Below are 14,938 nucleotides of genomic sequence, written 5' to 3'. Positions count from 1 at the left end.
AATTTGTGCTTGTTTTAAGAAGTCAAGCAAAATGGACATATAAAGAAAAACTTTGGTAACGCTCCACCCTCTTCTGACTTAAACAAAATAGAAGTTTATATCTCTCTCACCTGAAAGATGTCCAGAGGTAAGATGTCCAGGTCTGGTGTAGTGGCTGCAGGGTGTCATCAGGAACTCAGGCTTCTGTCTCTCTGTTCCACTATCCTAGTTCATAGCTGCCATCCTCCAAGTGATCTCATGATTCAGAAATGGCTGTTGGCGCTCCAGCTAACAGAGACATACCGATGGCCAGAAGAAAGATGAAAGGTGGAAGAAATAAAAAAGAGGTAGGAGGGGGCCTCCCTGGTGGCGCAGTGGTTGAGAGTCCGCCTGCCAATGCAGGGGATACGGGTTTGTGCCCCGGTCCGGGAGGATACCATATGCCGCGGAGCGGCTGGGCCCGTGAGCCATGGCCGCTGAGCCTGCGCATCCGGAGCCTGTGCTCCACAACGGGAGAGGCCACAACAGTGAGAGGCCCGCGTACTGCAAAAAAAAAAAAAAAAAGAGGTAGGAGGGCTTCCCTGGTGGCGCAGTGGTTGAGAGACCGCCTGCCGATGCAGGGGACACGGGTTCGTGCCGCAGTCCGGGAGGATCCCACATGCCGTGGAGTGGCTGGGCCCGTGAGCCATGGCCACTGGGCCTGCGCGTCCAGAGCCTGTGCTCTGCAACGGGAGAGGCCACAACAGTGAGAGGCCCGCGTACCGCAAAAAAAAAAAAAAAAAAAAAAGAGGTAGGAGAATCCCTCCCATCTGAGTTATCTCCCATTAAGCACACAATTTTGTCTACATCTTATTGGCTGAAACTGAATCACATGATCACAGTCATAGCAAAGGAGGCTGGAAAATGTAGTATTTTATTCTGAGTGGTAAGATGCCTGGATAACAACTAGTTATAATTCTAAAGAGGAAGGAGGGTATGGCTGACAGGAAGGCAGTTGGCAATGTCTTCACCAGTGCATATCTTTCCATACTTGTTTTTCATGCTCGTACAAACATATACAAATGTATAGAGTTTTCATCTGGTGGTTCTTTTGTGGTTGTTTATTAAAATGAATGATATTGTACACGTTTTTGTATAACTTGCTTTTTTTTTTCTCTGAACGTATTATCAACATCCACCAAAGTCAATGTATGGAGATTGGACTTATTCTTTTCAATAATTACGTGATATACCATAATATGAATTTATCCTAACATATTTAACCAGTCCCCTATTGATCAAATTCAAACTTCCCTTACTGATCAACATTCAGAAAAATGTTGAAGTAAATATACATATATCTTGAGCCATGTTTTCTTACATTTTAAAAATTATGAATGCCATCATATACACAAATAAATATGTACAATGTATATGCCCTGTTTATAGAAAAATAAAACAAATGCATGTGTATCTACCACTCAGTTAAGAAAAAATAATTATTTAAAAATTATTTTAATTATAATTATTTTTTCAAAATAATTAATTTTAAAACCCATACACTATTCACACATAACATACCTCTCCTCCTTTCCAAATTATCTTGAATTTTATTATTTCTTTGCTTTTCTTTAAAATTTTACTACAGATAAATGTACTCTTAAAATATTATTTGGTTTTGCTTGTTTTTGTTCTGTGACTTTATCTTTTTTTGCCGTACATTATTTTATGAGATTTATTGATGCTGAATGTATGTAACTATTGCTTATTAATTTTCACTTGTGTATAGTAGTAGCCCATTGTATGAATATACCACTATTTATCTTTTTCCCTGGTAATAGACATTTGTTTACATTTTTATTGCAAACACAAAAAGGCTCTTTTATCCATTTTTATTTGTTCTTATTTTCTTGTGCATATGTGCAAGAGTTTCTCTTGGTTACATACTCTGAAATACAGTTCCTAAGTCATAGGGTATATAAGTGTATTTTTTCCCCCAAAGTATTTATCCCAAATTACACTACCACTGGCAGTGTGTAAGCATTACTGTTGTTACACATCTTTGTCAAAAGTTAGTAGTATCAGACTTAAATTTTTGCCAGGCTAGGTACAAAATTATCTGGAAGGCTTTCAAAAAGTTCTTTAGCTTTAGAGATATTGATTGAATAGGCCTGATTTGGTCATTTATGGAAGGTCCTGGCATCCATACTTTAATAAATTCCTGGTTTATTCTGATGCTTAGCCACGTATGGAACCACATGTCTAGACTGATCTTTAAGACTCCTTATAGTGTGACTATTTCCAGATTCTCTGTTGCCTTTCATTGCCCACAATGATGCCATCTTTGTCTGGGAGTCTTTTTCGGCAGAGTTCTTTGCATTTCCATTTCTCCTTTTCCACTTCCCTAGCAAATATATAAGCCCTGAATCAAGTCCGTATTATTTTGTGCCAAGATTAGAAATGACATGGAAGGTGGTTACATTCACAGACTCTGGAGTGAGTCTGGGTTCAAAAACTGGCTCTGCCACTTACTAGCAGAGTAACCTTCAGTCACTTACCTTCTCTGAGTCTCTGTCTTCAGTTGTAAAATGAGAATGATAATAAAAGTACCTATCACATGGGGAATGTGTAGATTTAGGGAGTTAATATATGTAAAGATCTTAAAACGGTGCCTGGCACAGGGTAAACACTCAATGAAAGTTATATAATAACAATAATTATTATTGTTACAGTTCCTGTTACTTCAACTGCCTCCTGGAGGAGTATGGGGAATTTGAAAGAGAGCCTCATTGACAAGCTGTCTTCTAATTCAGCTCTCTTTACATCAGAGTGCTAAAATAATCTTCTACCAGCACTATTTCATCATATTCTCCACTGTTCAGGAATGTGCAGTGGTCCCTTTTGCATGTCTTGGGGAAATAACTCATCAAACGCTCATGGAAACATCCATGGTATGAGGCATTTGCTTCACTTGAAAGAAGCAGTTTTCCCTTTTTCTTTCTGTTCCAGTGTAGTTTGTCTTCGACAATACTTAACAAGTGTCTTGGGTAAATTGTATTAGTCAAGATCTGGTTCAGCTGCTTTAACAAAGACCAAATAACAGTGTTTGACAAGGGAGAAGTTTACTTGTGTCTCACTTAATGCCAAGATTGTAGGCAACCTGGGAAGTGAGTGGCTACGTTTCATGAAGTTTGATCCTGGTACCGTCCCCCTTGTTGCTATACCATTCTCTAGTGCAGGGGTCAGCAAAATTTTCTATAAAGGGCCAGAGAGTAAATATTTTAGGTTTTGGGGGCTAATTGGTCTCTGTTGCAACTACTCAACTCTGCTATTGGCGCATAAAATCAGCCATAGTCAAAACATAAATGATTGGATGGTTATGTTCCAATAAAACTTTATTTATGAACACTGAAATTTGAATTTCATATAATTTTCATGGGTCACAAAATATTGTCCTTTTAATTTTTGAACCATTTAAATATATAAAAACGATCCTTAGCTTGTAAGCCATATAAAAACAGGTGGTGAATTTGGCCCATGGACCATAATTTGCTGATTCCTGTTGCAGGGAGTTGCTCTAATCTGCAAGATCAAATATAGTTCACCACCACTATACCCACAACCTAGCCCCCAAGAAATGGGGACTGAGGCAGCAAATGACAATCATCTTCCTTTAAATAGAATCATAATTTACCTACATTGCTTCTGTTCACATTCCACTGGCCAATTCACTGTCAAATGGCCATCCATACCTAGTTGCAAGGGAGTATGGGAAATATAGTCTCTAGCTGGGCTGCCATGTGCCTAGCTAAAACTTTAGGGGTTTTAATATTAAACAGGAAAGAGGGGAGTTTGGATATTGAAGGGCAATTAGCAATCTCTGCCACAGCACTTGGGAATTGAATTGGAATAATGACAGGAAGATTAGCTCCTAGACTTGGCGTCCTATGAGGTTTGTCTTCTTGTCATTGCCAGAAATGAGATCTATGATGCTCAGTGACTATAAAATAAGTCCCCTTCACTGTCCATGAGACACACATGAGGGTTGTAGGACTCAGGGGGAAAGGTTGCTGGTCATCTAACTGGGAACAATCACTATAGAACATAGTATTATCAAGCCACTTGGTTGATAATTGTCATTTAACATTAAAAATGGGTGTCAAAAATCACTTCAGAAGCAAAGCTCTTTTTGCTATTGGTTTTTATCCTCCACTTACATTTTTTAAGTTAAGAATGTTGATATCTGGTAAACCTTAATATAATTATAATCCAGCATCCCTTATCTAGATGTTAACATTGAGACTGGCTACCTGACTCCCAGCCCCAGATTTTCAGCTCATGCTGGAAGAAGAAGCAAGGGCAGGAAATGGATGCCCACTGAGCCTGTTCTTCTAGTCAGGAAAATAGCTCTCTAGATGGACTCAACCTGTAAACTTTCAATCTGACAAGAGGTAAAAATCTTTTTTTTTACCTAGGTACATTGCTACCCTGAAAAAGCTGAGGTCCTGTTGGTAAGGGGCAGGATAGATTAGTTGTTGGATGGACAACTCACTGTCTCTATCCTGTCCAATTCAATTGTTAAGTTTGAAACAGATTTATTGAGCACCTACTATGTGCGGGGCACTTCACTGAGCCCTGGGAAGGCAAGCATTAATAATATAAAAATCTGCTTTTGAGGAGGGAATAGTCTAGAAGGGAAGACAGGTTAGCAAACACATAATGATCATTTAGTATGATAATAGAAGTGTGTGTAAAGGACAGAAAGAACTGAGAGCAGGTAGTGATTGACCCTAACTTTGGGATGGTGAGAAAGGTCAGAGACAAATTAGTATCAACAGAAACATTGGAAGGAGCATAGCGTCATCTTTCTCCCAGAGAATAGAATCTGGTTATGAATGGAATAGCATCCCATTCTGCAAGTATGTGATATGAGAGTTTGATTTGATGTGAGAATGATCACATCAACTGTGTGGGAGAGTGCACCTGTGTGTATGTGTGTGCTTTCACATGCACACATCAGCACCAGGAATTATACTGTTTCCCCCAGGGGTCTGAGGCTACCTGCCTGCAGTTGGTATTATGTGTACTTACTTACCGTGGTGAAAGAGCTTCTCCCAACCACAAGGGCCATTTTTACAAGCTCTACCTTGTCAAAAAATATGATTTGTACACATATAAAAATATGCGTGAACTATATATATATGCTCATTTCTCTTATTTAGTGCTCACCTGGTAAGAGGTAAAATTAAATGCATTTCTTAGGGTATGGGAGACTTATAAGCCAGAAATTTCCCTTTTTATTTCTCAAATTAAAATGGCTTGGCTATTGTTACATGGCAGTATTTCTTTTTTTGTTTACCCTGAATGCTGCCTGTGTTTGCATATTGGATTTAGGCATCATACACCCCCAACAGACATTAAAAGCAAGAAGTGGAAGGCTTGGAGAATATAGAAACGCTGAGAGATGACAGGCTTTTGCTGCAGTTGGAAGCTGGGGAATAGATAATTACATCATTGTCTCTCATTCTGTTCCCACGTGGACTTGCTTAAATGTCATTTCCTACTGCAGGTTCTCACTCTTTCCTACCTCGGAAACCTTATTCAACCTGTGCTCAGATCATGAGAGCAGCACCTGGCTCAGAGTGCGCTCCGTGGGGAATTCCTATTCAGGCATCGCCGGTCTTGACCTGGCTATTGTTGTTTGTGATACTTACTGGTAAAGTTTCTCAATCAATACAACATCAGCCCGAGGAGCTCCTGGGAATGGAAGCCTGCGGCAGCGTACTTAATCTTGGAGCCAGCTTGTGCTCTCTGCTCAGCTGCTAAACTGGGTAGTTGGCCTACTTGATGTGGCATTATTGCTGCTGAGGTCAGATGTGAGCGGCTGGGTGAGTGCTGATGAATGGCTGTTTGTGATGAAGCTCCTCTCCCGCCCACCAGGAGACATTTAATAATGATAGACCATAACTGCGCTCGCACAAAAATCTGTGCCGCTTGTTTGTGAGTCTTCTGGGCTGGAGGTGTAGAAGGATTGGCATTATGATAGAAGGAAGCTTTGAAAGTGGTATTTTTTTGGATTAAACATAGAAAGGGCAGGGGAGAAGCTTAGGAACTGTTGCAATATTTTAAATGATAGTAAATGAAGTTTTCCCTCCCTGCTCAGAGAAGGCAGCTGTTACACACACGTTCTATCACTTCACGTTGTCCTTCCTCTTCCTGTTCACCCTTTGTTTTAGCATGACTTCTAGGCAGTGTGGAAAAAAATAAATGGGAAATTATTTTAATTTTGTTAAAATGGACCATTATGATATGTTCATCATTGAGGGAGTAATTATTCAGAGTGAAGCATGGATTTGGCAATTAACACCCACTAAAATGAAGGAGAAATTAGTATCTAAATAATAATTGAACATAGAGTTCACCCCCATTGTTTAGAATATAACACTACGAAGCCCAAAGAATTCTAAAACCATTGTCCTGCAGGAGGTTTCAGTGCATTATTTATCTAGCTGTTTCCTGTTCAGTCCAATCCTTGTTTTAGTAATCAAAGGAAAAATAAAAATGCTTGGAGTAACCTAAATATTGTTATAAATGAAGGTAGGTTTCTCTGTAAATAAATAGACCACGAAATATTGTCAAGAAAGTAATCAAAAATGTAAATGTTGGGTTCAGACAGAATCTACACAGAATCAGAGGGTTTCATTAAATACTTGATTACATGGCAATTATCTAATGACTAGGGGAGTGATGTTGGGCTTTTCAGAGGTGTTATTAGCTTACCAAGACGCTGGACTGTGCATTTAGAGAAGGTCTGTGAATAATAGTTACATGTTCTGGGCAGAGCCCCCGGTTTATTCATTCTTTATCCCAGGACCTAGCACAGTGCCTCATGCAAAGAAGGTCTGCTGTAAGTATGTATGGAATGAACAGAATGAGAGAGAAAATGAAATGAAGTAGAGGGTGGTTTGGGAACACACCTTCTGGGAATAGAAGAACTGATGCTCTTCCAACTCTGCAAGGTTATATTTTTCCATCTCTCTAGTACTGAGGATTAGTCTATACTAATGATGTTAAACTACTAATGTTTGGTCTGAATATGGTGAAATCATTTTTTCAAATATTTGAGGTGATTTCAATTCACCTTTATGATTGTACCTGTTTGCATGGCAAACAGTCCTTACAAATGTGCAAAGAAAATTTAGCTTTTTCATTTTCCATGTCTGATCAAGTCTTTTTTTATGCACTCCAAACCTACTGTGTCGCCAGGGCAGAGTGGATGTGGGGAACACCTCAGTCCAAATTGTTAAATTCAGTTCCAAGCAACAATTTCAATAGACTATTTAGGTATTGCAGACTTTCTGATTTTCTGCCATTCTTCCTGTGCCTCTCAGGTACAGTTTTGTGGGTGTCCCATTTATTCCCAGCCCAGGCAACCTGCCCTATAGATCGTGCCTTCAGGGCTCCTCAGCTTCCACCGTGGGGATCCTTCATGTAGGATCCCTGTATTGGCACAGGCCCTCCTGTGGCACAGAAGAGATGGTGTGGGACTCTTCCACGCACTGGCAGCTCAGGAGTGCCAACTCAGGGGCTTTCTTTGCTTGGCCAGATAGCAGCCCCCGGTTGTTGTGAAGGCATCCTGTGAGGTCATCTCCTTCCCAAGCCTCACATAAGAAGTGGAGAAAACACCTCTCTGCTTTTGGCTTTCCTGGACCTCTCTAGCACACTTCCCTCCAACACTTGGGCCCAGAACGGAGGGATACAAAAGATACATATCTCCTCCTCTTATCTCTAGCCTCCTCTTTCCCAGTAAGCCCTCAAGGCCTGCAAGATGAAGAAAATTTGTTCCCTCTTCCAGGCATAGGACTTCTCCTCCTCCTTCCCAGCTGTCATTCCCTGTGTTTCCCTGAGTCTATAACAGTGACACAGTGGGAGAGTGTACAACTAAAGGGAGGAAGGAATAATAAACAGTTTTTGAAATATTATGCCCCCGATATGTACCTCTTTGTTTCACTTCTCTCTAGTTGCAATATTTTTTCTCTACACCTCAGTAACACACAGCCAAGTAGTGGTTTGAATGATGGCTCCCAAAAATGTATGTCCACATCCTGGAAACAGTGAATGTACTCTTATCTGGAAAAGGGATCTGTGCAGATATAATTAAGCTAATGATCTCAAGATGAGATCATTCTGGATTACCAGGTGGACAGAGAAGACATGGAGGAGAGGGCCATGTGGAGACAGAGGCAGAGATTGGAGTGAGGCCCATAAGCAAGGAATGCCAACAGCCAGCAGAGGCTGGAAAAGGCAAGGAATGAATCTCCCTGCAGCCTCTGGAGGGAGCACAGCCCTGCTGACACCTTGATTTCAAACCTCTAACCTCCAAAATGGCAAGAGGATACATTTCTGTTGCTTTAAGCCACCCAAATTGTGGCAATCTGTTTCAGCAGCCACAGGAAACTAATACCTGAGGTGATATCAGATTGGTTTCCCCAGCCACAATCCTTTGGTTATGAACTTTGTGAGTGTCCAATATATACGTTCTGACTGGATTCCGTGCAGTATTTCTCAGTTGTCTCCCTATGCTATTTCCTTTTTCTCAGAAATAAACCGTTTACTTTTACAAACATTTATTGAGCACTTACTAGGTGCCAAACACTAGGTGTGTTTAGGAGACAAAGATAAATAAGACCCAGTTCTTTCCCTTCTAGAGATTATGTGCCTGTGTCTGGTAGTCTAAGAACATAGTGATATATCTTTGGTTTACTCTGGAATTGGGATTCCAAATGGGCCTCTTTTTATGCCTCTTTTTTTATCCAGCTGAGTAATTTCTATACAAATCTGAACCAAGAAACTTCAGTGTTTTTAATGCCAGCCCAGTTTTCAATCTTTCTTCCCAGGATTGTCAAATTATTCCGTTTTCTGACAAAAACTCCCCAGAATAACAATAATAAGGACAAATATCTCTGGATAATAAGATAACCTGGGAATTAAAGCATGTACCAACATTCATTTTGTGGTGATTAGGCTGTGTTGACTGGACTAGGCTGGATAACAAGTACTAATCAATGTACACAAATGCAGATTAGAGCAATTCTGGGACTATCCATGGGAACCTTCAGAGATCACTAAGATCATTAAGTTCAAACACAGATTTGGTCTCAGCCACATCTTTAATTTATCGAATGCTCTGTGAGGGCTGGGTTTACATGATAAACTGCACCCTGTTGGATCTCCAGGGTGCACTTGGGACCATGGGGCAGGAATTACGGGTGTAGGTATTAGGTGCTCTATATTAACAAAAAGAAAAGAAAACCAGAAAGCTAAAGATCTAGTAGTACGCCAGTGATTCTGTATCTTTTAAAAGATAGCAAGAAGCTGAGAATCTAGAACTGAGTCATTGATTCAGGCCCCCACTCTTGCTTCCAAGAGAGGAAGGATTGCACAGAAGGAGCTTTGGAATAAAGAAGACCTGGTTTTAAATCAGGGTTCTGAATTTACTACCACACAGTTTGGGGCAAGTGACCTCTGTGCTTCAGTTTTCTCACCTGAAAAATCGAGAAACTGTTACTTAACCTTTTAGTCTTATTAAAGGATTAAAAAGTAGCATTTGTAAAATGCCTAGCACCCATGCCTGGCCTTTAGTGTTCAGCTGATGAGAGAAAACTGTTGTTATTATTCCCCATCTTACTCCTGTTCGTCATTTTAACTGAAGCTGCCAGGAACGAGGAGTGTCAGACTTTTACTGATGCAGAGAGTGGAGGCCTTTCTATAAGGAAAAAGAGGGGGTTAAAAAGAGAGATAAGGGTCAGTTAGTCAAGAGGCATCAGAATGCACAGGCAGTCACCTGGCCTGGCCTAGGAGTCAGGACACCTGAGTTTTAGCCCAGATTCTGCTGATCTGCTAGGTGACATGGGGGAAATAAGGTAACCCCCTGTGACTCAGTTTCCTCACCAGTTAAACGTAGGATTTGAACTAAATTAGTGTTCTTAAACACCCACCTAAGAACTTATGCTAGTCCATGACCAAGTTTTTATTGGTGTATATTAAACTAAGAAAAATAAGAACACTCAAGGCAATTTTTCATCACACTAAGCTGATCACATTCAAAGGATTACCTTTAACCTGCAATTACATCTGTCCTGACTTTTTGATGTTGTAATGTCCTTGCTTTTAAGAAATGATGGGGATGGTAGATAGCAACTGCATCTTGGCAAAATACAAAAAAAGGCAACTTCATAACTGCCCCAAAATTGTTGGTCTGTTTTTCTTGTTTTTTTTTTTTTAACTTATTAGACCATAAAATCCCCAGACTTGGGAACCGCTGAGCTAGATGATCTCAAGTGCCTCTTATGTGTAAAACCTCTGGCCCTACGTAGTACCACTAATAATATTTTTGCTCTTGGGTTGCTTGCTGGAATGAGAACTTGATCCAAGACAATGTAAGGGAGGGGTTGCAGTCATCAGGGAGGGATGACTTGCGAAGGGAGTGCAGCTTGTGTGCCAGAAGAGGGGCAGAGCTGTTGGTGGGATGGGCCACATGGGGAGAAGGGTCCTGAGATCTAGAAACAAGACTTGCCCATCGCGGTTGAACTGCCATTTGGAGGTGGAGGTAACTTGAGATAAGGTTCTCCACTTTTTAAAAAATGTTGCCAAGATGCAGTTGCCATCTACTATCACCATCATTTCTCAAAAGAAAGGGCATTAGAACACCAAAAAGTGAGAAAGGCATGATCTCAGAACAAAAGACAATCTTCTGAATGTAATCAGATTAGTGATGTGAAAACCCACAACTGATGGAAAGAACTCCATCTGGTCCAGACATAGCATGGTGTCCAGGTGACATGTGGGGAGGTGACCCAGGAGGGTCCAACCAGACAGAGTGGGACTCTGTTAAGTCAGGAGGAGAAGGTGGCAGGAAATCTCAGAACAGGCAGCTGGGGCTATGCCAGCGGGCAGGCCTTGAGCCAGTGTCAGAGAGGTTCTGCCGCTGGATGTGATATTCTCATTAAGAATAGGGTTCAGGGACTTGCCTCTAGTCCTGGAGAGGGACAGAGTGCTGGATGGTAAGAATAAAGCAGGGCTTCATTCCAGGAGAACTTGGGGGAAAAGAACCTGGTTATCAAGCTGATAAATCAGGCACAGAGGTATAAGACCAAGAACCAGTTACTCAAACTGGGAGACAGGGTGAAGTTACAGTGAAAAACTGAAATGCACGTTCAGAGTGAAACTGAGCTTTGGAACTAGGGCTGCTTCAGGGTCTCAAACCTGATCAGCTTATTCGAATCATCGCTGCCCATGTTCCATCCTCAGATTCTGATATCATTGTTACAGGGTTGCTCCTAGGCTTTGGCATTTTTAAAAAAGCTCCCTCAGGTGTGCTGCCAGGGTTGGGAGCCCTGGGCTACTCAAAGCCTTTGTGGAAAGGATAGGATCTGAGCTGATAGGAAAGAGCTAAGATCTGATTAGGTCTACAGGTGAACGCCAGGCTGTCCTGACTGTGGGGAAAGTAAAGGTAAAGGAGGAGAAGAGAGGCAGGTGGAGAGTAGTGAGCACGTATGCAGGAGTTGCTCCATAGCTGTCTGGATAGGAGCTCAGGGAGAAACTAGCTTGCTGAAAAATTCAGAGGTCTTTGCCATTCACTGGTATAAGCTAACACCCCCGTTGGGGAGCACTGGCTGAGCAAATATAGCTTTGTGTGTGTTAATTGCTTCAGTAGATGTAAGAAGCATGACAGGTATTCACTCAAGCAGAAAGAGCAGAATTTCTCAGATATCTTCCACTCATTTTATTCCAAATTGAAAGGATATTCTGCTGTCAGCTAGGGCATTCTGCTCTGCACAGGAAACCCAAAACCTTTATCACCCGCTTGAAGGTCTCAAGCTGGAAACCTGAAGAAATAGGTGTAGCACTGGTCATTTCTACTGTTAAAAGTCCAAGGTTGAATTTTGGTTTGAAACCATAACAATAAAAAGGTCAGATGGACTTCTTTTTTGCTTTGGTAGTTTGCCAAGTAAAGGAAAAACACCCCAGAGACCATTAGAAGAGCTTGAGAACCTTTTGGTGGGAAATGTATGATATCAATTAACAAAAATAATAATAACAGTAACATTTGCTGAGTGCTTACTGTCTTAGTCTGCTCAAGCTGTTATAACAAAATGCCACAGATAGGGTAGCTTAATCAACAAAAATGTGTTGTTCATAGTTCTGGAGGATGGGAAGTCTAAGATCAAGGTGCCTGCCCATTTGGTTTCTGGTGAGAGCTTTCTTCCTGGCTTATAGATGCTACCTTCTCGCTGTGTCCTCATAAGGCAGAAAGAGAGAGAATCAACTCACTGATGTCTCTTCTTGTAAGGACGCTAATCCCATCAGATCAGGGCCCCACCCTTATGACCTCCTTTAACTTTAATTACTTCCTTATAGACCCTATCTCCAAATATAGTCACACTGGGGATTAGGGCTTCAACATGAGTTTTTGGGGGTGGCGCAATTCAGTCTATAGCACTTACTATGTGCCAGCATTTTTAAAAGAATTTTATACATGTTAAATAATCCTCACAATCCTATGAGAAAGATACTCTAGTTATCCTTATTTTACAGGAAAGGAAACGGATGCTTAGAGAAGTTAAGCAACCTGCCCAAGGTCACATAGCTGTCCGTTATCTCTTTGAAATATCATGTATATGAAGAAATGAAGAGACATAACCACTGCTAATACTTCCCCTGATCCTTGTAGAATATGTCCTCTTGGTTATGTCAAATTCCCTGAGGACCCTAAACAGCTAATGAGCTCTGACACCCATGATTAGAAGAGCTGTATTGGAAATATTTGTTACTTATACCCTCTTTCTTTACAGTGAACCAAAAGCTCAATTCAAAAGTACAACCTCACATTTGTTTGTAATACCATTAGGTCAGTTCTACTTCATTCAGATATTTAACCAATATTTTTTAAAACCTACACTTATTATCAAGCACTCAGACCTGTTTTCTCAAAGAGTTTAAGTGAGGAAGCCACACATATTTGTAAATAATTACAATACAGTGTAATGTGTTGTACATTGATACATGCAAACAACACAATGATAATTGTAATTATAAATATCAAGTGTACCAAGCAATGAAGTTATGGAAGCACTGCTAGCACTTTCCATCATCCTTGTAGAACAAATCCTCTTGGTTATACCAAACTCCCTGAGGGCTCTAAACAGCTAATGAGCTCTGACACCCATGATTAGGTTACCTAGACCTTGTACTTCCCTCAGTAAGTCCTCTTACATTAACAACCAAAACATATGATAATCTTATCCTGTGCCTGGAATTGTGCTTAGTGCTTCCAATATGATGTATTCTCACTGAACTCCTAGGAGTTCAGAAGTATTATCATTTCCATTTTTGAAAAGAAACCTGAGACTTAGATTAAGTAGCCTATTCAAGGACACATTGCTCAGTGAGTTCAGATCAAAGCCAAGAGTCGAACTGAGGCTTAACCCAAGGCAGTCTGATTCTTGAGTGCCCACTCAAAAGCCTCACAGCATCCTCGGGGGTGCTCCATGCCAAGGAGTGATCCTAGAAAATGCTGATCATCGAATTTTGGTAATGTCAGTACTCCATCAATTTCCTGGAGCAGTAACAGGGAAGAGATGGGTGGTTGTCTCACACACCTATGTCTAAATTACTTTTAATTGTTTTGTCATTTTTAGCTTGAGTACAAATGGGAATTTTTGCGATGAAAATTATCTTGTGCATACTATTTCTGATAATTCTCATGCTTGTTGTGAAACCCCCTTTTGTATGCTTTATATTTTCAGATTACAAAATAATAATTCCTTACAGATATTCCTTACAATAATTTGTTCCTTCAAAGAGTCATGAACAGGACTTGGCTTTTGCCTGAAAGAGCTCACAGCCACTCCTCTCCATGCACTATAGACCTTCCCATTAGAAACTACATATATAAAATGTTCAGGAATAAATGATAAATGACAATAGTTGTTATGCAGAAAAATACCTCAATGGCAATGACTGTCATATTTAGAACATTTCAAATTTCATTGTTGGCTATCCGGTCTAATATACCAGGACTGGTTCTCTATGTCCTCTATGAGAAATCTTTAAAGTTTGTATAGAGGAGAACATCTTGTTTGGGCAGTAAGAAAAGGATTTCTGGTGCAGAATCTGTATCAGGTTATGTTGTTCTGAGAATATACTTCTCTCTCTCTCTGTCTCTGTCTCACACATACACACACACACAGAGACACACAGAAATCCTTACTTAGCTCATAATAGGCAGATATCTCTGAATGGGTTAAAAATAAACACAGGCCCTCAGGAAAAAAAAGGCAGAAACAGTAATGACAGTTTTGAAGTATCCAGTACCTGTTGTGACAGGAATAACAAATTAATTGGGACTATAACAGATTCTTGGTAAAGGTGAAGTAAACACACTTGACTGTATATTTTTCACCATCAGTTAAGTCTCAATTGGTTCTAAAAATAAACAGAAGACATTGAACAGTTTTAATGGATTCTGACACCTAGGTATTATGCTGTCACTCCAGTATAAATGAATCATAACTTTGGACTGCACCTAGGAATTACTACATATTTGGAGAAAATTTATGGTGCACCAAGCTTTGAATCATGATGTGATATCAAAACTAAAGTCAAAAGAGGAAAAAAGCTGGGCATAAATTATTATCCTCAATCCCATATGTATCTTCCAGTGCAACAGGTAAAGGTTTGAGGATTTAGGAATACTGCCAATAATTATCATGGGTGCTGAAACAAATTTATCCTTCTGAAAGTGGTTGGGAGTAAAAAAAAAAAAAAAAGAAAAGAAAAGAAAAATTCCAGCAGAAGTCTAGTCTTGTACACGTGACAGGGGTGTTTAATTTCTCCTTTGTGTATGTGTGTCCCTCTGTCCAGCTAGACAGCCTCCTCTTGAGGGTGTGAGCGTCTCTGCAATCTCAGGTACCTCTCA

Source organism: Mesoplodon densirostris, chromosome 8 (genome assembly GCF_025265405.1).
Source record: "Mesoplodon densirostris isolate mMesDen1 chromosome 8, mMesDen1 primary haplotype, whole genome shotgun sequence".
Classification (NCBI taxonomy): domain Eukaryota; kingdom Metazoa; phylum Chordata; class Mammalia; order Artiodactyla; family Ziphiidae; genus Mesoplodon; species Mesoplodon densirostris.
Note: the sequence above shows the minus strand (reverse complement) of the source record.